At 48.8% G+C, this 21,547-nt stretch overlaps 1 long non-coding RNA gene across 1 annotated transcript in view; it reads left to right on the top strand.

The window, feature by feature from the left end:
• Positions 1-21,547, top strand: part of LOC144767267 (uncharacterized) — a 431,540-nt gene that overhangs the window by 376,903 nt on the left and 33,090 nt on the right. The window contains exon 3 of the long non-coding RNA XR_013598127.1: positions 789-891. This is a non-coding gene — a long non-coding RNA (uncharacterized LOC144767267). The remainder of the gene's footprint in view (positions 1-788; positions 892-21,547) is intronic.

A 21,547-nucleotide genomic window follows, 5' to 3' on the forward strand; every position in this document is an offset into this window, starting at 1 on the left:
ATTACAAGTAGACTTATGCCATGTGAGACATAACTTCACCTTGCACTCTGGGGCTTTTAGCGTATTTTGGGATCAAAAGCTCCCTGCACCATTACGCTGTTACCCAAAAAGCCATGTCAGGCTAGAGGCATCGCACATAGTATGATGGGCCACTTAGCAGTCCAGCTTTAGGATCAAAGCTAGACACCGGCAATCAACAATTGTGACTTTCCACTAAGACATATAAATCAGACATGCCAGCTGACTTTAGTGAAGATCTGGGAAGTGACTGGGCATTCTAATTTCTACAACTAAAACCCACCCACTCACCCTTTGCAGCACCCTCATTCCTGCAAGTCCTTGTTTGCTATAACTGAGAGGAGATTGGACCCGTAACGCAATATCCTAGTGCATGGGACAGCGCAACCTAAAATGATATAGCATAGCGTTACACAGCACAGAGAATCTCATCTCAGCACAATACAAGAATGAACCCTTGAGGATGGGGGAAGGGGTTGGACATTTTTAACATGGAAAATTGGATTGTCAATTGCTTGTACAATATATTATGGGATGTGCTTAAGGTGTTCTTCGAAAATATATTTTAAAGGAAATATTTGAGGTATCGCTTTCATATTAAATTTTGGCATATAGTAAAGGAAATCTGCTTTCGAAATTCTATTTAAAAGTGTGCCAAGTCGTGTATTACATTGATACTCTTTTGTAGAGAATGACACAAAATGCAGATATTTAAAATAATTCCAAAAATAGAAATAAGTGTTTGATCAATATTGTCATTCTATCCACAGGAGCGTACTTCTCCATGCTGGCAGTGGCTTATGATGTCGAACGATTTTTACTAAGAACAGAGAAGTGATTGCTTGATAACAATGTACTCTAAGGTCATTTGTGGTAAGTGTTGACCTATAAGAACTGCATTATTGTAAGATGAACTAAACCTGCCAGGATATGCTACTTATCTTTACACTCAAACCCTACTCGTTTGGTGGTGGTCTCATCCAATGAAGGGGATCAGACTCCGGTCTCATTCCTACTGTCTGAGTTTCTTTAGATCGCAGCCTCGGTGGACGTATTGATTTTATTGATATTTCACTGCAGGTTCATTCATTATTTTTTCTAATATTATTATAACCTGTAGTCCACAATCCTCTTCTTATACATCATTGAACTCTTGAACTTGAGATCGCTCTACGCCCAGTGCTATTTTGCAAAGTACTTGCAGTCATTTTTGTATTATGTGTGCTATGCAACCACTGCCCCTCCCGCACACTGATTGCCCCAGGCACTGGTAACCTGCGCAAACAGAGATAAGCCGTCAGTAGTAAGAGCAGTATAAAATCTAGTCTGTCTAATTTTGACATGTTTCCATTGAGAGCCAGGTAAAGTTGGGAAAAATATTTGTGCTGTGCAGTTTCTTCTTAAAGACTCAGACCTAAACTAACAGCCATTTTACACTTTGCACAGATACCAACAAAGTTTGCTTGGTTATAAGTGTTCTTAAGGGAACAGTCACAGTCCTGCAGTTTAGAAATATTGTAGTGCGATTAATACTAGGCCGTTCAATAGGCCGGGTCCTGCTGGAGCAGGTAGTAATTAAAAAAAGTACATTGAAATGGGTCCCACTCGAACCCTTTATTCCTGCCCTTAACTTTCTGACAAAAAGACTGATCAGTTTCTACACAATGACTGTAAACACCTTTAAGGTATCTGTGGATCTGTGTTGTGTAGTGCTTTGTATATGTGGGTAAGGAGCTTGAACTGTGCATGCTTATGTATAGGGAGCCGCAATAGTTCTCTTAGGTGTGATGTAACGTGAGACCAGTGTGGGAGTTTGTGGGCCTGTCTGCCTGCTGAACTGTGGATGGTCTGGAGTACTGTGAAGAGGGCGTTCCTATAATCCAGTCTCCTGGTGACGAGGGCTTTAGTAATGGTTGTCCTGGAGTTGCTGGGTCGCAACTTGAATATCTTTTTCAGCATCCTCAAGGTGTGGAAGCAGGCTCTGGCAACGGAGATGAGTTGAGCAGACATGTCTACCTTCCTAGCAAAAATTATCCTGAGGTTTCTTGCTTGAGTGCTGGGGTGAGGGTGGGCCCGACGTCTGTAGGCCACCAGGCAGAGTCTCAAGTCAAGGCCACTTTTCCAAAGAGCACTACTTTGGTCTTGTCTGTGTTGAGTTTGAGTCAGTTGGACATCATCGAGGAGACCACTTCGGTCATGCACGAGCTTAAGTTGTTCCTGGTGTTGGGTGTTTTGTCCTAGAGGGCAATATCAGCAACATCAGCAGCGTAGGTAAGTATATTGATGTTGGGGACAAGAGTGGCTGGTCTTTATCATTTTTGTGGATTTCTCTGTGGTGCTAGGGTTCCATGTTGTCAGGATGTTGCCTGTGTCTGATTCCGGAAGTCTTATTACAAGGTTGATGGGGTCTGGTTGTGGGTCGATGTTGGGGTAGATGTCTGTCATTTCATTGCAGAAGAGGTCTACGTGGTCGTTGCTTAGTTCTTTGGTTGGGGTGATGTTGATATTTGCTGCTGGCGTGGTGTAGTCCTTGATGGTAGAGAACATTTATTTGTTGCTGTAGGAGCTGTTGTTGATGTGCTCGGCTAAGTCCTTCCTTTTGGTTTCCCGGATTTGCTGGTGGTTGCATCTCTGGGCAGCTTTGAATACTTCCTTGTCTGATTCTTGTTGGTTAGATCGCCACCTACAATTCAGCAGGAGTTGAGGATGAAATCAGTGAGAGTTTTTACACAGTGCGTACCGGTGGGTCATAAAGATGCGCAGTCTAAATACACATCCAGTTCTTGGCTTTTCTTCAAAGCAGACAGTGCATTAGTCGCATAAGGTCATATGGTAATTGTAAGAAAGTGTTAGATAAGCAGATGGAGGTTTTAAAAAATATGTGGAGAGAAACAGTGTAAATGTCTAGCACAGTCAGACTGAGGAAAACAGTGGTTTAAAAGAGAGAACAGGGGTGTCCGTGGCACTCCGGATGCTACTACCCCTTCCACACAACTCAGTAATGCTTAACTCACAGTCTCATATTTTGGAATTGAAAAATGTTCAGTTCTAATTATTTCCAAGTAATCCTTCCATCCAGCTTATACAGTGAACAGTCATTGGCTGAGCCAATATATTTGGCTTGTTTTAAGTATATGTCTTCATTGTTGTGTGACAAATCTGGATGCAATAAAAACTCATCTTGAGATACCCAAATACTGATCAACTGGCACGCTCTGTGAAGCACAAGATATTAGCTTACTTGTTTTAAGTCCCATCCTTTATTACACATGCCATGTGTCTTGGAAAAGATTTCTAAATACACTTCTTTGGCCAGGCTCCCAAACTTTTTGTTCCCATTTAAAGCACTGGTTGATACCACAACACTAATACTGTATATTAATATTAAATCATTGTTACCACTGGTTGTTGTCATTTAAGTTGTGGGTGATGTTTATTTCCATCTGAATGGTACTCGTTTTATACACTTTTGAAACATGAAAGGTCAACAGGGGCTGCCGGGACTTGAACCTGTGATATGAAGGTTAAATATAGATTTATGCAGCAATCCGATAACTTGCTGGCAAAACTTTTGATTGTGGTTATCCGATGGATCGTTAAAGTCACACATCTTTAACTGCCCTGTGTATATAGATCCCAACCTCTGCTGCATATTTTTATTGCATCAAACAAAGTCATAAAGCATTGCTTGCAACAGAGCGAAAAACATGTCAAATCCCTGGATTTTCGCTTGAGGAACATATGCGCCACAGGTTGGATGGAATTTACTGTCGGTTAAAGGTCAGGGAGACATCTGGATCCGCCCCAGCCACCGCACAAGCTAGTAAAAGCTGTGCATGAAGGATGAGCAATAATCCTATGCCCAGGTGATTTGAGGGTGGTGAGTAATGTCTACATATCAGAGACTTTGTGAATGAAAATACCCTGTATCTGGGATGCCGGTGTCTTTGCCTTGGGCGCTGCAGTTAGAGCAAGATGTACATTGTTATGCTGACTTACGCAACCCTGAGTTCACCTCAAAGCACCAAGGGAAGAAGGGAATATTAAAAATAGGGACCAGGAGAACTGAAAAGACTAGGAAGAAGAAAGGAAATGAGAAGGAGCTCCATGGAGATATAAAGGTGCTCCTCAAAACGACAGAACCTCATTTTACACAGTGATGTTGGTAGTCAAACTTCTGACCAGCATGTAAAGATGGCAGACAAGGAGCCGTAATACGGGGCGGTGAGAAGGAAAGGGCACATGGGAATTCAGGAGAGAGGAGGTAGATGTCAGGGGATGGGTGAATTGCGACAGTAGAGGAAGCAGGGCATGGCAGTGTTAACATTCTTTGGGTCAATATTCAAGAGGTACTAGGCAGGCTAGAGAGAGCACCTGTTAGGTTTGGAGCTGCCTCATCCTCATTCTCTCCTCAGTGTCCACAGTCAGTCAGCTAAATCAACTTCTCCCTACAAGACATATTCACCTGTGTGCCCAGGAGAAGAGGGTGCTGGTTGAAGGGAGAGCACAAGGGTACTCATTTCTATAAGAGCTTTGGCTTTTTGGAGGACATGGAAAATAGAGTTGGAGATGGAGCACTCTTCATGGAGGTTTCTTCAGCCAAGCGGGACGGTGTGGGTTTTCATCATGTAAAACCTTGCCCCTGGAATGCGCAGGCAGTCTGACCTGATGATCAGCAGACGGGGCCAGCTGGATTAAAGGCTTGGGGCAGGACATTGCTTCTTCTGGGCTGCTTCACTGCAGATGTTCACCTGCCTTTTTACCAGTATCTGTAAAGGTAAAAGCATGTTATTAAAGTTGTGATATGCAAGACACCTTCTGTGTAGCACCTCTTTCCCCATATTGACTGTATGGACCAACCCTGGCTCCTCACATGCTCCTTAGCACAGCTCCTGTTCACACAGTCCAGAGCCTTTCAAGGGGCGTGTAGCCCGGGCAGCATACTAGGCAATCAACTTGGGGTACTTACAGCTTCTAATTCCACCCCTGCTAGACAGCATAGTGGGCTGTTCTGAAGAGGCTCCCAGGACTTTCGCTTGGTGAATACTGGAGCCCATTTTTTGGACACGTTTAAGAGATTTGGAGGTGGCAATTCACAGAACATGCCCACTTCCCTCTAGAATTTGTGGGGGAACCTCAGGCACATATACAGGACTTGAAGTAATTCTAGCTGAAGAAAAGTTTTATAAAATTGTCCGTCAGGGTTGTTTACCCTGTTCACCTTCAATGGAGGGTGTTTCTTTGGGAACAAAAACATAGAAATACGCATCTTTGATGCCTATATATACAAATGATCATATGTTTAAAAATCACAATATGACAATACCGTCTGCCAAAGGCCGACCAAGGCCTTAGAGTCATTCACTATGGTTCTCCATCAACCCTGGAAGGTCAAAGAGTCTATGAAATATTTCTACTATTTCAGATGTAATGTAACTGGTCCTCATGTAAAGTGCTGCAAAACCTTCGGGTCGAGTTGGCACGCCATAGATCTGCTAAAAATTATGGATTCACTCGCAATGAAACGTGTTGTTCTTTCAGGTTGCCCATTGTGTCATTTAACCATTACACAATCACATTCAGTGTGTAAAACTGCCCACCTTGACTCCCAACTTCTGTGAATCATGTGTGACTAGGTTATGACAGCCACTGGAAAAAGCTTCACCCCTAATGCAATTAGAATTAAATGAAGATATCAGACTGCTTTCCTATTCTGGCTAACTAAGGTCACACCACCTAGGTTAAAGTATATCATTCTGGGGTGTAAACCCACCTTGGTGCAACGTCACAGGTACTGTAGATTATAATTTTAAGAATAGGAGGCTGCCAACACTAGTCCAAGGACAGCTTTTTTACGTGCACCTTATAATATTTCTTGTAGAACAGCACCTGTTCTGCTCAAAACCTCGGGAATAGCTCGATGGCACCAGACAATTTACCACAAAAGCATATCGTGCCTGAATACCCGACAGAGTGTGTCCCTGAAGAACCCTCCACTCACACGTGAGACATATTTCAATCCGAAAATTATGAGGAAATAAAGGTCAGAGAACATTCATGCATCAACAAGGAATGAAAGGTCTATATCCCCCCTCCACCATGTCCTCCCCCCTTATGCTTTGTAGTGATTGCACCACCTGAAGCTGTGATGAGGTCGAGCATGCTCCAAAACCAAGATCTCCAAATTAAAAGATAAATCTGCCATGCTATCTGACGGAGTTGCAGGGTTCCCTCTGAAGTTCTGCATCATAAGGAGACAAATGGTCAGCATCGTTGTAGGTCACTGGGAACCGTACCCTGAATATGATCAGGCTTTCAAACAGATCAAGGAAAGTGTCTTAATCAGTCTCAGCTCCCTTCACATAAGCAGTAATTAATATTGGTGTCACCCACTGACAAGGTGTCTTACCTGAAAATCACTGGAGTCATCTCAAAGTAAGGCACACACAATTTGTACTGTGCGTACAATAGGGATTGGCTATAAAAACAAACTTGCCATTCCTGAAAAATCCTGTAGCAAATTGCTTCTTGTGCTTCACTGCTCACACCACCTGCCCCAATGATGACAGGAGGACCTGTTGCTCCCATCAGTCAAAGTGACTGAGCTATATAAGCTGGAAATTGTTCTAAATATGTATATTGTCCCAAAGCCCAGACATGATTCGCTCTTAAACATGGAATTAATGTAAAAAGGGCACCACTGGGAAATAATACAAAGGGCAAACTTGAACTGTTCTGCAGATACATGTAGCTGATAAAACAGTCACATTTTTATCGAGAAGGTGGATAGTGATAGAACCACTAAAAGTAACCACCTTGTCACTAAGCAAAGAATCAAGTAAGACCTTCAAAGATGTCAGAATATGCATTTAACCAGGTCTTTAGCTTTAACTAACTGAATGCCTATATCTCGCAGTATGGTAAATAATGCATAGAATAGTTGCTAGGTCAATAGCATAATTGACGCAGAAGGGATGAATGAAACTAAAATCCTGCATGCAAAGTTGTGTTAAAAAATCCGAATTACTGCACTTTAGGAAGTTGCAACTTTTTGGACTTTGCACAACTTTGCCCGAAGATATTTTTTCACTCCACAACAATGCTGGGTGCAATGCATTATTAAAACCTCTTTTACAGATAATTCTCGTGGTTAAAATAGGATTCAAATGACTTTTTTTTCATCAAAACTACTTTCATCAGTCTGTTTCACCCACATTTTCATTACAACTTCACAGAGAACATTTCAACATTTCTTTTGAAATCTTCTCCGCTCACTCTATGGCAATACTCCTGAAGAAAACAGAGGCTGCTTAAATTGGCATGCTGTCCTTCCTAAGTACTAAATATCTAAATTTTTCTTAGCCATCCCCACGAAAGGTAACAATGAAAACTCATTCATGTGATCGTCTATTAAAGCAACCGTGGTAATAGACTATTTTTACCATCTATAAGGCCACTCTCCAAAGCTGAGGCAGAGTGTGTATCAGAATAAATATCGCAGAGTTTCTGAGTGTGGGACTCTGAGACTGTTTGCAAAGATGTCTAGGCCTTCCTAGCACACCTATTCACTTTGAAAGGAAACCCAGCGAACTTCGAATTTCTGGCCTCCACTGAATGCAACTCAGGTGTGAACTGGTTCATTTGCATCAGCAAATGTTTGGTGCAGAATGATTAGGTGCCCATAACATGGCAAGGCCTATGCAATCTGCTCCCCTTCCATGTGTGACCTTCCACTTTCAGTTCTTATAGGAGGCCTCTAAGTGTTTGAAGGCTTACATGAAAAGCATTATTATAGATCAATCAATCATAACATTTGTATAGCGCGCTACTCACCCGGAAGGGTCTCAAGGCGCTTTGGGGAGGGGTCCGCTACTGCTCGAACAGCCAGGTCTTGAGTTGTTTCCTGAACGCGAGATGGTCCTGTGTCAGCCGGAGGTGGATGGGGAGGGAGTTCCATGTCTTTGCTGCCAGGTAGGAGAAGGATCTTCCTCCGGCGGTGGCTCTTCGGATGCGTGGTACGGCGGCGAGGGCGAGGCTTGTAGAACGTAGCTGGCGGGTGGGCGTGTAGAAGGTCAGGCGGTCGTTGAGGTACTTGAGGCCCAGGTCGTGGAGAGACTTGTGTGCGTGGGTAAGGAGCCTGAACGTGATCCTTTTGCTGACGGGGAGCCAGTGCAGGTCCCTAAGGTGGCCGGAGATGTGGCTGCGTCGGGGGATGTCCAGGATGAGTCGGGCGGAGGCGTTCTGTATGCGCTGGAGTCTTTTCTGTAGTTTGGCTGTGGTTCCCGCGTAGAGGGTGTTCCCGTAGTCCAGTCGGCTGGTGACGAGTGCCTGGGTGACCGGCTTCCTGGTTTCGGTCGGGATCCATCGGAAGATCTTTCGGAGCATACGCAGGGTGTTGAAGCACGATGAGGAGACGGCGTTGACTTGTCTGGTCATCGAGAGGGAAGAGTCAAGGATGAAGCCCAGGTTGCGTGCGTGGTCTGTTGGCTTGTGAGCAGTGCCCAGGGCGGGAGGCCACCAGGAGTCGTCCCAGGCAGAGGGCGATGGTCCCAGGATGAGGACTTCCGTACCGATGTTGCTGAGGCGTTGGATTAGGGTGCGGTGGCAGACGGTGTCGAACGCTGCAGAGAGGTCCAGGAGGATGAGGGCCGCTGTTTCCCCGTTGTCGAGTAGGGTTCTGATGTCGTCGGTGGCTGCGATGAGGGCGGTCTTGGTGCTGTGGTTGGCTCGGAAACCGGACTGCGAGGGGTCGAGGGATCCGTTCGTCTCGAGGAAGGCTGAAAGCTGTCTGTTGACGATCTTCTCGATGACTTTGGCAGGAAAAGGGAGGAGCGAGATGGGGCGGAAGTTCTTGAGGTCGGTGGGGTCCGCTGTTGGTTTCTTCAGTAGGGCGTTGAGCTCGGCATGCTTCCAGCTCTCCGGGAAGGTGGCGGTGTTGAAGGAGGTGTTGATGATGTCCCGGAGTTGGGGTGCTATGATGGAGTCGGCCTTGTTGAAGACGTGGTGGGGGCAGGGGGCGGTTGGAGATCCGGAGTGGATGGTGTTCATCGTGCGGGCTGTGTCTTCGGTGGTCACCGTGGTCCAGGTGCGGAGGGTGGCGGTGGGGGGCGTTGGTTCGACGGTTGGGTGCGTGGATGGTGCGCCAAAGCTGTTGTGGATGTCGGCGATCTTGCGGTGGAAGAATGAGGCGAGAGAGTCGCAGAGATCTTGTGAAGGAGTGATGTCGTTGTTGCCGGTGCTGGGGTTGGAGAACTCCTTGACGATGCTGAAGAGTTCCTTGCTGTCCAGTCGTTCCTTCAGTGATTTCTTCTTGGTGGTGTGGATAAGCTGGTGGTGCTTGCGGGTGGCGTCTTTGAGGGCGGTCATGTTGTCTGTGGTCTGGTCGAGGAGCCAGGCTTTCTCGAGGGTGCGGCAGTTCTTCTTGGAGTCCTTGAGTTCGTCGGTGAACCAGGAGGCTTTCTTGCTTTTTGGTCTGCTGGGAGGGTTCTTTAGTGGCACGAGGTCATCGGCGCAGGCGGTCAGCCACTGTGTGAGGTTGCGGGCTGCTTCGTTGGGGTTCGTTGTGCTGGCGGGTGGGTTCTGGCTGAGGCAGGTGGTGAGCTGTTCGGCGGTGATCTTGCTCCAGATCCTGTGAGGAACCTGTTGCAGGGGGCGGTGAGTCGTGGTTCTTCTGAAGCTGAAGTGGACGCAGCTGTGGTCGGTCCAGTGAAGTCCGGTGGAGTGGCTGAAGGTGATGTGCTTGCTGGATGAGAAGACGGGGTCAAGCGTGTGGCCGGCGTAGTGGGTGGGGGTGTTGACCAGTTGCTTGAGTCCGAGGTTGGCGAGGTTGTCCAGCAGGGCGGTGGTGTTGCGGTCCTTGTTGTTCTCCAGGTGGAAGTTGAGGTCCCCTAGGAGGATGTAGTCAGCGGGGCGGAGGGCGTGCGGGCTGATGAAGTCCGTGATGTCTTCGCTGAATTGTGTACGTGGTCCCGGGGGTCTGTAGACAAGGGTGCCTCTGAGGGTCGTCTTTGGGTCGGTGTGTATCTGGAAGTGGAGATACTCGGCGGCGGCAAAGGTGTCGTTGGAGTCGGTCGTGATGGGGATGGTGTTCTTGTGTACGATGGCAATGCCTCCTCCAGTCTGGTTGACGCGGTCTCTCCGGATGATCTTGTATCCGTCTGGGATGGCGATGGCGATGTCGGGTGCTGAGGAGGCGTTCATCCAGGTTTCTGTGAGGAAGGCGACGTCTGGTGAGGTTGTGTCGAGCAGGTTCCAAAGTTCGGTGGCGTGTTTGTGGATGGAGCGGGTGTTGAGTAGGATGCACTTGAGGTGGCTGTTGTTGGTGCTCGGCTTGGTAGCTGTGGTGCAGGTTCGGAGGCAGGTGAACTTGCAGGCTTGACAGGTGAAGGGTCCGTGGGTGCGTCTCGGGGTGGCTCGGTGGCAGGCTCTTGTTCGGTCGGGTTTGAGTGCGATGAGGGTGGCAGCGCCGTAGGTCCATAGGGGGACAGGGGTCCTGGCGCTGGGCGCGGGCCAGGCGCGGATGGGCGCAGACGGGCTTGCCTTTGGCGCGCCTTCGGCGCACAATCGGCACGCCCGCTGCGCGTCAACGCTGCGCGTGGGAGTGGGCGTCATAAGAAGGAAGCCAGGAGGGAGGGTCCGCTGGGTGGCGGGAGCGGGGGGTCCAAAAGGCTGGCGGGGGGCGGGGCCGCAGGGAGGCAGCGGCGGGAAAGTCGGGTCCAATCGGGCAGGCGGCCCAGCGGCGGCTGGGTCACCTGCAGCGAAGCAAGTCAGCACTAGGGAAAAGGTAGCAGGAGGAGCGTGGGGGTGACCAGGCCTAGGCAAGGCTCGGTGGTCGCTCCCGAGGTGGAGGCAGTGGTCCCCTTAAGAAGGGAGCCGGGAGGGAGGGTCCGCTGGGTGGCGGGAGCGGGGGGTCCAATCGGCTGGTGGGGGGCGGGGCCGCAGGGAGGCAGCGGTGGGAAAGTCGGGTCCAATCGGGCGGGCGGCTCAGCGGCGGTTGGGTCGCCTGCAGCAAAGCAAGTCAGCACTAGGGAACAGGTAGCAGGAGGAGCGTGGGGGCGACCAGGCCTTAGCAAGGCTCGGTGATAATTTAAGATGTTGCGAGAACCTCACTGATCTCCTTACCTTTCTGCCTTGGCACTCTGGCAAAGCGTGACCCTTCTGGATCCAGCATCTCTGCTGCTCATTCCTGTCTGCTTTCACTCGTTTTTGCCCTGCTCTATCCATTTTCACCTGCTCCATTTCACTTCTCTAATTCCTTTTGCCTCTGAGCGTTTCTTGTTTCTTTTTGTCCCGCTCGGTCTACTTTCACCTGCTCCCTTTCTCTTTCCTCATTCCTTTTCCCTCCCTCTTGCCACTTTTCCTGTGACTTTTCAGTGCTTTTTTGCTCCTTTTTTCGTTCCTTTTACGTCCCGCTCTTCATCATGCTGTCTGCTCATGTCCACACTCTTGACCTCTCCTTTGCCCCTCTTTTTCGCGTCTTTCTCCTCTCTTGTTTGCTCCTTTTTTGCCCGCTTTTGCCACTTCTCTTGACTTTTTTACTACTTTGAATGGTTGCCTTTCTGTTTTCCTTCTTTGTGCCCCCCTCCCCCCTCGTCGCTGGGCCCTCACCTGCTCCTTCCTGCCACCCTCCTCTATCCCACTACTCGCCTTGGCCCCACCCAGCCCTGCACATTGCACTATGTTTTCCTCCACTGCATCACTTTTTTAATAGCGACTGCTGCACAGACAAGCAGTGAACTTGGGCAGCAGGTGCACTGAGTGTTTGCCAAAGGCAAGCCCATCTACGCCAGTCCTCGCCCAGCCCATGCCCAGAGCTAGGACCTCTGGTCCTCTGCTGCCCCAGCAGAGCACATGACATTACCTCGCCTCATTCTTCTGTGCCCTGAACCTGGGACGCATCTTCCCTCAGTGTTGCAGGTCTGCCCCAAACAACACTGAAAGTGCATTTTCCTGTGCCAGTTGCTGCTTTTTCTGCAAGGCATCCAGCGACCCATGCCCCTCCACTACACTCCCACACCCAACAACACTGGCACACGCCACAATCACCAAACCCCCCAACATGCATACTCCCAAATTCCCGCTCTCTCAGAAACACACCGTCAAAATCTGGAACCTCCTTCATGATCTCTTCCTAGATCTACTCATCCTCATGCAGACCTGGCTCAATTCTTCTTTAGCCCCCGACATCGCGACTGCCACTTCCCTCTGATATATGATGACCAACAAGGGAGGCCCAGCAAAGCCAGAGGAGATAATGCAATTATCTACATGGAACACAACCACTGTGCCCTCACAGATGCTCACGCCGAGGACCAAATATGATACCTGACCTTGAAATTCAACATCTTCAATACCATCATCCTGGGAGGAGCCCTGTTCTACTGCACCTCGGGACCAAGAGCTGAGTTTGGAAACTCCATTGCAGAATTAATTGACCCCCCCTCGTGCACAACTCCTGCTCCTTCATCCTGCCCGACGACCACAATATCCACCAAGAGATCCTCACCAACCTGAACCCCACCAATCTCCTTGAGAGCCTGAACACACTCGGACCCTCAATGAGTGAAAGATCCGACCCACATTAACTGTCATTGACCCTATCCTCACTAATTACAGTAAGATTGTGATTGACAAATCCAACTCCTTCACCTGGATTGACCACTTGCTCATCTTTTTTGACCTACACTTCAACCACCACTGAAGAACCGCCTCCTGTCTTAACTGGAAAACCATCTCCAAAGAAATCTGCAACACAGAATTACAAAAACACTGCCTGCAACACCTAGAGGAGCTTGCCCACTCGGTTGACCACTTCAGCTGATGGAACACCACCTGCACAGACGCCCTGGCCATCCCAAAAACCAAGACCTATGTCATGACCATACCACATACCAGCTGGCACTGTGATGACCTCTGATGCTCCATGCGCACTGCAAGCAGCTTGAGCGTCAATGGAGACTCACCCACAGCAACAGCGACAAACAGACCTAAAATCAGCCCTCCGACATTACCAGCACCAACTGATAGTCACTAAGCGCGGAGCCCTAACAGTAGGGTTAGAGAACAACACCAAGGAGCTCTTGTCCATCATAAAACAATTCAGCACACCAACAGCCCCCACCACTACAATCTCCTCCTCTCAGGAACATTGCTACCACCATGCAATTTAATTCTACAACAAGATTAAAGCCTATAGGAACGAACTCCCACTTCACATAAGAGCTTCAAGCTCAGTCTTAGAATTCAGAAAAAAATCTTAAAACAATACTTTTCACATAGAACCCACACAGGGTGCTCAGCAACACCCCTTGCTCTTTAGTGCCTGGATATCCTCCCAGGTGAGATGTTCGTTGTACAAGTACACATAACCTAAACTAACATGAAATACCATGACACAACATAACATGACATACCATGACACAACATTTCAGTATTTATATGGTGTTAACCGTCAAAGGTGTTTAGATTTGACGTTCTGTAAACAATTAATTGCACACGTTATTGCAATTATTTACAGAAATTTAAGTGCCGTAAAATAAGTTTGAATTTGCAGTATATGCATGTATGTCAGCTAGTGCTTGATTTGGGAAAAAATAAGTGCAGGGGCACAGGGTATTTCTCAGGAGCCCACTGCTGATGCTGCTAAGCGCCAGTAACCAATCATCAAATGTGTAAGTTATCCCCCATTTTTAGGTTTGGACCTGGTGAGAGCACGCAGTGCTCCGCCCAGGCGAAAACTTTTGTCAACAGTATGGCTGTTCGTCCCGCCTCTGTTTCCCATTAGCTAGCTCCATAAATGGACGCTAGCCATTGGCAAACAGAGGCGTCCGTCATCCTGCGAGGCGACTCGTGGGTGTTTCTGAGAATTTTTCTCATCCGGCCCCTTTTGTCACGTCAGTGCGGCGGTGGGCGGGGTTTATTTTTTCCGACGTCGAGGTTTTATTTGGTCATTCCGCCGCCGGAGGAAGTCAAGGTGAGTGCCTTTCTTGCCGTTCCCTCCCCCCTCCCGCTGTCCGTGTGCCTGCCCGCCCCCCTCCCGCTGTCCGTGTGCCTGCCCACCCCCCTCCCGCTGTCCGTGTGCCTGCCCGCAGACCTGTTGAAAAACAGAGACCTCCAGTCCAATCCGTCTCGGATGTGCTCCTTCAATATAGAATCTATTCCTCTTATGATCCAAACAAATGCCTTATTCACAGTTTTCTTAAGATGTGAAAGCCCCCCTCCCGCTGTCCGTGTGCCTGCCCGCCCCCCTCCCGCTGTTCGTGTGCCTGCCCGCCCCCTCCCGCTGTCCGTGTGCCTGCCCGCCCCCCTCCCGCTGTCCGTGTGCCTGCCCGCCCTTCACTAAACACAGGATATATATGGTGTAGTGTTTACAGGTTGTGTGACTTGCTAAATTAAGCTTGATACGTGCATGGCCTATGGTTGAGCCCTCCTTCTTTGCCATGCTTTTCAGCAATACCACCAGCCATGACTGTCGTGTGTTGGAGGCCTCTGAGAGGCTCCTGTGTGATGTTCAACTGACGCCACCCCTCCTCTGTCAAGCTTTTTATTTCTTACTATGTCAGCACTACCAACCAGCTCAGTTTATAAACAAAAAACGTAAAACCATTCCTGCTCTGGCACTCACCCTGGCGTCAATGCGCTCTGACTCCACCGGGCCTTTAAGATACTCCTGACATGTAACGACTTTGCTATAGGCTGCCCTAGCAGGCATGCTAGTGTCGGACCTTGCCATGTGACTGACTCCAGGTGACTGACTCCACACCAGCCCTATCAGACCACTCAGAGGTAACTATCTCGACAACTATCTCGCCCTCGACATCGCTGTGACCGTCCTGACGCTCTCAGATGCGGTCGCTCCCCAAGCTCCCTGCTCCGTTCCTGACATCGTTTGGGCTCCCTGCTCTTCTGCTGGTTTCGTCTGAGCTGCGCTCTTTGCCCTGATCAGAGAAGTGTTTCATCTGCTGGCTATTGCGTAGAATCGCGCTATTTTGCGATAAGCTTGCAATACTGTAGTGTTAATTATACTTTCAGCGCTCGCTGTGTTGCCCTAATTCACATGTGCATTGCTTGTATTGTGCCTTAATTATTTGTAAAGCCTGTTAGAAAGATCGTAGAAGCTGCTTCATTTTGGCTTTGTGCCCCAGCCTCTCTGTAGTTTAGTTTTTGTTGATACGGCCATCTTGTTGTTTGTTGTGCCTCGGAGACCGTCCCCTACACCTCACACCCGCCTCCCAGCTGACCCTCCCTCGCCCCTCCCCTCCACTATCCATATATGACAGATGCATTTGCGTGCAGCGTTCACGCGCAGCGGTCGCGCCGAAGGTGCGCCAAAGGTAAGCCCGTCTACGCCCGTCCGCGCCTGGACCGCGCCCAGCGCCAGACCCCTTGGCCCCCGCAAATCGCACTCCTCCCGCATAACGTATGACGCCGCCACCCTCATAGCCCTTAACCTCGAACGCACACCACAATGCTACGAAGCTGCCCCGGGACGTACCCATGGTCCCTTCGCCTGCCACTCCTGCAAATTTACCAGCATCAAGTCCCATACCATATCCACTAACCCCAAACATAGTTCCGACTCAAACCACCTGAAGTGCATCCTGCTGAACACCGGCTCGGTCCACAGACACGCCACCGAACTCTGGGACCTACTCGACACTGCTTCACCGGACGTCGCCTTCCTTACAGAAACCTGGATGAACGCATCATCAACACCCGACATCGCCATAGCCATCCCGGACAATTACAAGATCACCCGAAAAGACCGCCCCAATCAAACTGGAGGAGGCATCGCCATCGTCCATAAGAACACCATCAAAATCACGACCAGCTCCGACGATAACCTTGCAACCGCCGAACACCTTCACTTCCAGATCCACACCGACCCTAGGACCACACTCAGAGGCACCCTCATCTACAGGCCTCCAGGAACCCGTAAACAATTCAGCGAAGACATCAGTGACTTCATCAGTCCACATGCCCTCGCCTCCGAGAACTACATTCTACTAGGAGATCTCAACTTCCACCTGGAAAAGAAAAACGACAGCAACACCACCACCCTCCTTGACAACCTGGCCAATCTCGGCCTCAAACAAATTGTTAACACCCCCACCCATGTAGCCGGACATACGCTCGACCCAATCTTCACCTCCAGCAAACACATATCCTTCGATCGCACCACAGCTCTCCATTGGACGGACCACAGTTGTGTTCACTTCAGCTACAAAACCACCTCGACCCACAACCCCCCTCAACCTATTCCCCGAAGAAACTGGAACAAAATCACCTCCGACCAACTCCTCACATCGCTCAACCAAAACCCACCCGCCCTCTCATCGGACCCAAACCAAGCCGCCATCAAATTCAAACAATGGATCACTCACAGCGCTGACGAATTAGCACCCTTGAAAAACCATCACACCAAACAAGACAGCAAAAAGGCCCCCTGGTTCAACGATGACCTTAAGAAATCCAAGAAACTATGCCGTACTCTCGAGAAAACATGGAGAAAAAACCCAACCTCCGACAACATGACCACCTTCAAGGCAGCCACCCGCAAACACCACCAGCTGATTCGATCCACCAAGAAATCAGCATTCAAGAATCGACTCGACAACAACGCCCATAACAGCAAGGAACTATTCAACATCGTCAAAGAATTCACCAACCCCACCGCAGCCTCAAACGACATCACTCCCTCCCAAGACCTCTGCGATTCGTTATCCTCCTTCTTCTACAACAAAATTGCCGACATACATAACAGCTTCGAAAACAGTTCCAACGAACAATCCTCTCCACCCCCCTCAGAACCTAAACCGTCCTCTAACAACCTCAGTGCCTGGAACCCAATCACCACTGAAGACACCATCCGCCTAATGAATTCCATCCATTTTGGCTCGCCAACCGACCCATGTCCCCACCACATCTTCAACAAAGCAGACTCCATCATCGCACCCCATCTCCGTGATATCATCAACTGCTCCTTCAACTCTGCTACCTTCCCAGAAAGCTGGAAACAAGCCGAAGTCAACGCCCTCCTGAAAAAACCCACAGCAGACCCCTCTGAACTTAAAAACTACCGCCCCATATCCCTCCTCCCATTCCCTGCCAAAGTCATTGAGAAAGCCGTCAATAGCCAACTCGCCGCCTTCCTTGAATCCAACAACTCCCTTGATCCTTCACAGTCCGGCTTTCGAGCCAAACACAGCACCGAAACCGCCCTCATCGCAGCAACAGACGACATCCGAACACTACTGGACAACGGAGAAACAGTGGCCCTCATTCTACTCGACCTCTCCGCCGCCTTCGACACTGTCTGTCACAGCACCCTCATACAACGCCTCAGCAACATCGGCATAAAAGGAAAAGCCTTGGTCTGGATCATCTCGTTCCTAGCTGGGAGAACTCAGAGAGTCCGACTTCCCCCATTCAAATCAGAGGCCACCGAAGTCATCTGCGGTGTACCACAAGGTTCATCACTCAGTCCCACCCTCTTCAACGTTTACATGAGTCCACTCGCTTCCATCGCGCGTCAACACAACCTTAACATCATCTCCTACGCTGACGACACCCAGCTGATCCTTTCCCTCACCAAAGACCCCAACACCGCCAAAACCAATCTTCACAAAGGCATGAAAGAAGTAGCCGTATGGATGAAAAACAGCCGCCTAAAACTTAACTCAGACAAAACGGAAGTGCTCATCCTAGGATCATCCCCCTCTGCCTGGGACGACTCATGGTGGCCTTCAGATCTGCGCTCAGCACTCATACCCACAGACCACGCACGTAACCTTGGCTTCATCCTAGACTCCTCACTCTCGATGACCAGACAAGTCAACGCCGTCTCATCCTCCTGCTTCAACGTACTTCGTATGCTCAAAAAAATCTTCCACTGGATCCCCGCCGAGACAAGAAAGACTGTCACCCACGCACTGGTTACGAGTCGACTAGACTATGGAAACACCCTCTACGCCGGAATTACAACCAAATTACAGAAAAAACTCCAACGCATCCAAAACGCATCAGCGAGACTCATTTTGGACATCCCTCGCCAAGATCACATGTGATCCGGTGGACCGCCAGGTGGCTGTCTGGGATTAGTGAGCTGTGTAAATCGAAACCAAAACCACGGCCTCCACAGCTGCAACCTTCATTCTGCACCCCCTTTTTTATTTATTTTTATTTTTTGCAGCGAACTTGGGAGCACAACTAGACTAACTTTGGGGAGGGGCTAAAACTTCAAGCAGTGGGGCTTACTCCTGTAGTGTTACAACCTAGAATACGGGGAGGGGGGGGGGGTGGTATTCTTCTGGACTACTTGTGGCAGGAAAACATTTTGAAGCACGCTGGGTATGAAAAATTACCTTTAACATAACAGTGTTTAATACCGTTTTTAGGGATTTTAGGAGTTTCAATGGATTGTAGCACATTGAATGGCTAATGTTCTAATTGTGTTACATAATTGGACATTAGACATAGAACGATGTAGAATGGCAGGTTCTACTATATACATCAATCTATGACAAATTATGCATTCCAAACATACTGGGACAATTGCCTCAACCTATTAGGACTTAAAAAGAGTATCCCCAAAGGAAGCTTTAGAGAAGTGGTAGAAAATAGTGCCCTTTTTGAGTTGCTGTGCTGTTATTCTTGCATTTTCCTGCCCTCAATACTTTTAGGACTTTTTAGGATGTTAGAATAATAAACCCCTCTCTTGATGTCTAGTACGAAATGCCTCATGTCCGTGAGCCCGTTTACCCGCCCCCCTTCCGCTGTCCGTGGGCCAGTCCTACCCCAATGAAAAGGTAGCAAATGCGTCCACTTCTCACTGAAGTGGGAAGCAGGGAAGAAAGGGAGTTGTTTGACTTGGTGACTGTTGTGGCAGCTGCTGGCTACCATCAGCCCCGCAGAGCTGCAGTTGCAAGCGTGAGACCCGTTGACGAAGGGGCACTGGGCCTCTCTTCCGGTGGTCCTCGCTTGGTACAGTGATGGTGCTCACAAGACGCTCAGACGCAATAGCATCTTTCTGCCTGGCTGGTCTCCCTCCCTCGCCGAGCAGTGCCTAGATTTCGTTCGGCGCGGCTGATTAGCTGACCACCAGCCAATACGAAGGGGCTCCTGCAAATAGTATCCAATAGCGCACGGTTCAGGAAGGGTGCACATCAGAGCAGCCGAGCACACCAGCAGGGGCTTATTTACGCCAGGACCCGTGGGCATGAGGGGTCAACTTCACCTCCATTAGTGCCAATGTTTTTATTACAAATGTATGTGAGGGGGCCCATTTTCTTCCTTAAACTAGTGCCCATGAAGCTCTTTCTACATCACTGCCCACACACCCTTGTTGACAGTCTGCCAGCCCTTCTTTCCATTTCATGGATTGCCATTTCCGGAAGCCCCACCGTCCATGATGCCTCCATCAAGCCAGGGGCCCGGGTAGAACAGTGACCCTGCAGACAGAGGCTCCAGGTTCAAGTGCCACCTGACCACATGGCCCAGTCTCAATCCGTGTACACAGACCACCAGGATCGGACTGGCCCGATTGGCTGATCTGACAGATCAGTATAAGGGCCGTTTTTTTTTTTTTAGAAGTTTGTAGGCTTATTTATGGCGTGATGGGTACATTTTTAGCGATTATCCCCTGCTATTACAACACACATTGGCCGCAGACAGCACAGATGTATGCATGGAGCCTCCCATACTTTTTTAAAGAACAGCCCAACGTTGCTTTCCTTCAATTTGTGATTTTGTGTACACACTTCTTATATTCTTTCCATGAGACAGTCGAAAGCATCTAAAGTGATTTTCAGTCCGTAGAATAGACTGCACTTTTTTTGTAATGTCCAGGTTAGCACTGTTGTGGTTCTGCTACAGTAGTTTGTAAAAAGAGGTTGTACATTTTGTATATTGCCTATTCCTTCTGCATTTTCATTTGTTATACTTTTTAGGTTTCGCCTGGCGTGTGTGTGGGGGGCTCTGGGTGTGTGGCTCTGGGTGGGTGTGTGTGGCTCTGGGTGTGTGTGTGTGTGGGGGGCTCTGGGTGGGTGTGTGTGTGTGTGTGTGGGGCTCTGGGTGGGTGTGTGTGTGGGGGGCTCTGGGTGGGTGTGTGTGGGGCTCGGGGTGGGTGTGTGTGTGGGGCTCTGGGTGTGTGTGTGTGTGTGGGGCTCTGGGTGGGTATGTGTGTGTGGGGCTCTGGGTGGGTGTGTGTGTGTGTGTGGGGCTCTGGGTGGGTGTGTGTGGAGGGGGCTCTGGGTGGGTGGGTGTGTGTGTGTGTGTGTGTGTGGCTCTAGGTGTGTGTGTGTGGTAGTAATTGCTGTCTGCTGAGCTCGTCCATAGGGTACAATAGGTCTCACATTGCGAGAGATTAAGCTAATGGCAATGTAAATGACAAAACCAACACATAAATACAAATGTTGTCATTTACAATGCCAATAGCTCTAACTTTTCCAAAGGCGAAACCATTGCATTGTAAATGCTTGTTCAGATATAGTTTAGCTTTTTGGTGAAATGCCATTTTATTATTCAGATGAGTTTAAACATTTACGTTATAGGTTCTAGTCTTTATGTGAACCTCATAGGACAAGGGAAAGCTTGAAGAGGCTGGAGAATTAAGCCATCCTGTTTTTAAAGCACAGGGAAGGGTGTATTGAGTTATTCTAATGTGTTACCTGGGTTTGCTTAGTGCGGACTGATTAAATGGCTTGTCCAGCACACAAGCAAATGACTGAAGTACTAAATCTCTGATGTCATATACCTACATTTAGATGCTCCCTATTTTCCTTGTAAAAATGTAGGATAATATAGTTTTCTCTTACTTCAAACCTCCACCACCTGACACAAGTTAATAGGAAAAGTGATGTCTGCTTTTATTCATATCTCTCTCTTTGACAGCTCAAATTTAGCACATGCATGAGTCAGTGCTGGGCCTAAACCTTTTAAAATTATACTAGACCTTGTCACTGATTTGCTGATGAATGCTGGCAGTGTCCCAGGATCAAGTGGGTTCTAAATTGGTTTTCAATAGCAGCCTCTGATTGCCAGAGTGAGTGCACCCGGTCCTGGTGGTGTTTAGCCGACTGTGCAGCTGAAAAACTGTTTAACAATTTTAGCATACAATAATATTTTCTAAAATGCCATAGCTTTTTGTGGAAAAACCTAGGGAATATAGTTTATTAGCATTATGTATGTGCAAAGCCCAGCTATTCAAGATCCAGCAAGCCTCTGAACCCCGAACTCAGGCCTGAGTCTGCGTGTACTATTTTTTCCAACTATGTTAAAACTGTACTACAAAATAGAGCGTATCTGTAAGAAAGCTTGACTCCTGCGCACCCGTGACGCCATGTTGGCCGGCCCTTTATGACAGAAAAAAACGGGATCATCAGCTCTCATATGCCAAAAGTCCTTTGTTTGACAGGCCCACGACTGCAGGATGATGAGGCGGGAATCCGGGTGCAGCGCTTCGCGGAAAAGCTTTGAAGCGCCGCGCAGGTGAAGCGTCGGCATCCTTTCTGATCCGCGCGCCAGATAACCG

This window comes from Lissotriton helveticus, chromosome 7 (assembly GCF_964261635.1).
Source record: "Lissotriton helveticus chromosome 7, aLisHel1.1, whole genome shotgun sequence".
NCBI classification, from domain to species: Eukaryota; Metazoa; Chordata; class Amphibia; order Caudata; family Salamandridae; genus Lissotriton; species Lissotriton helveticus.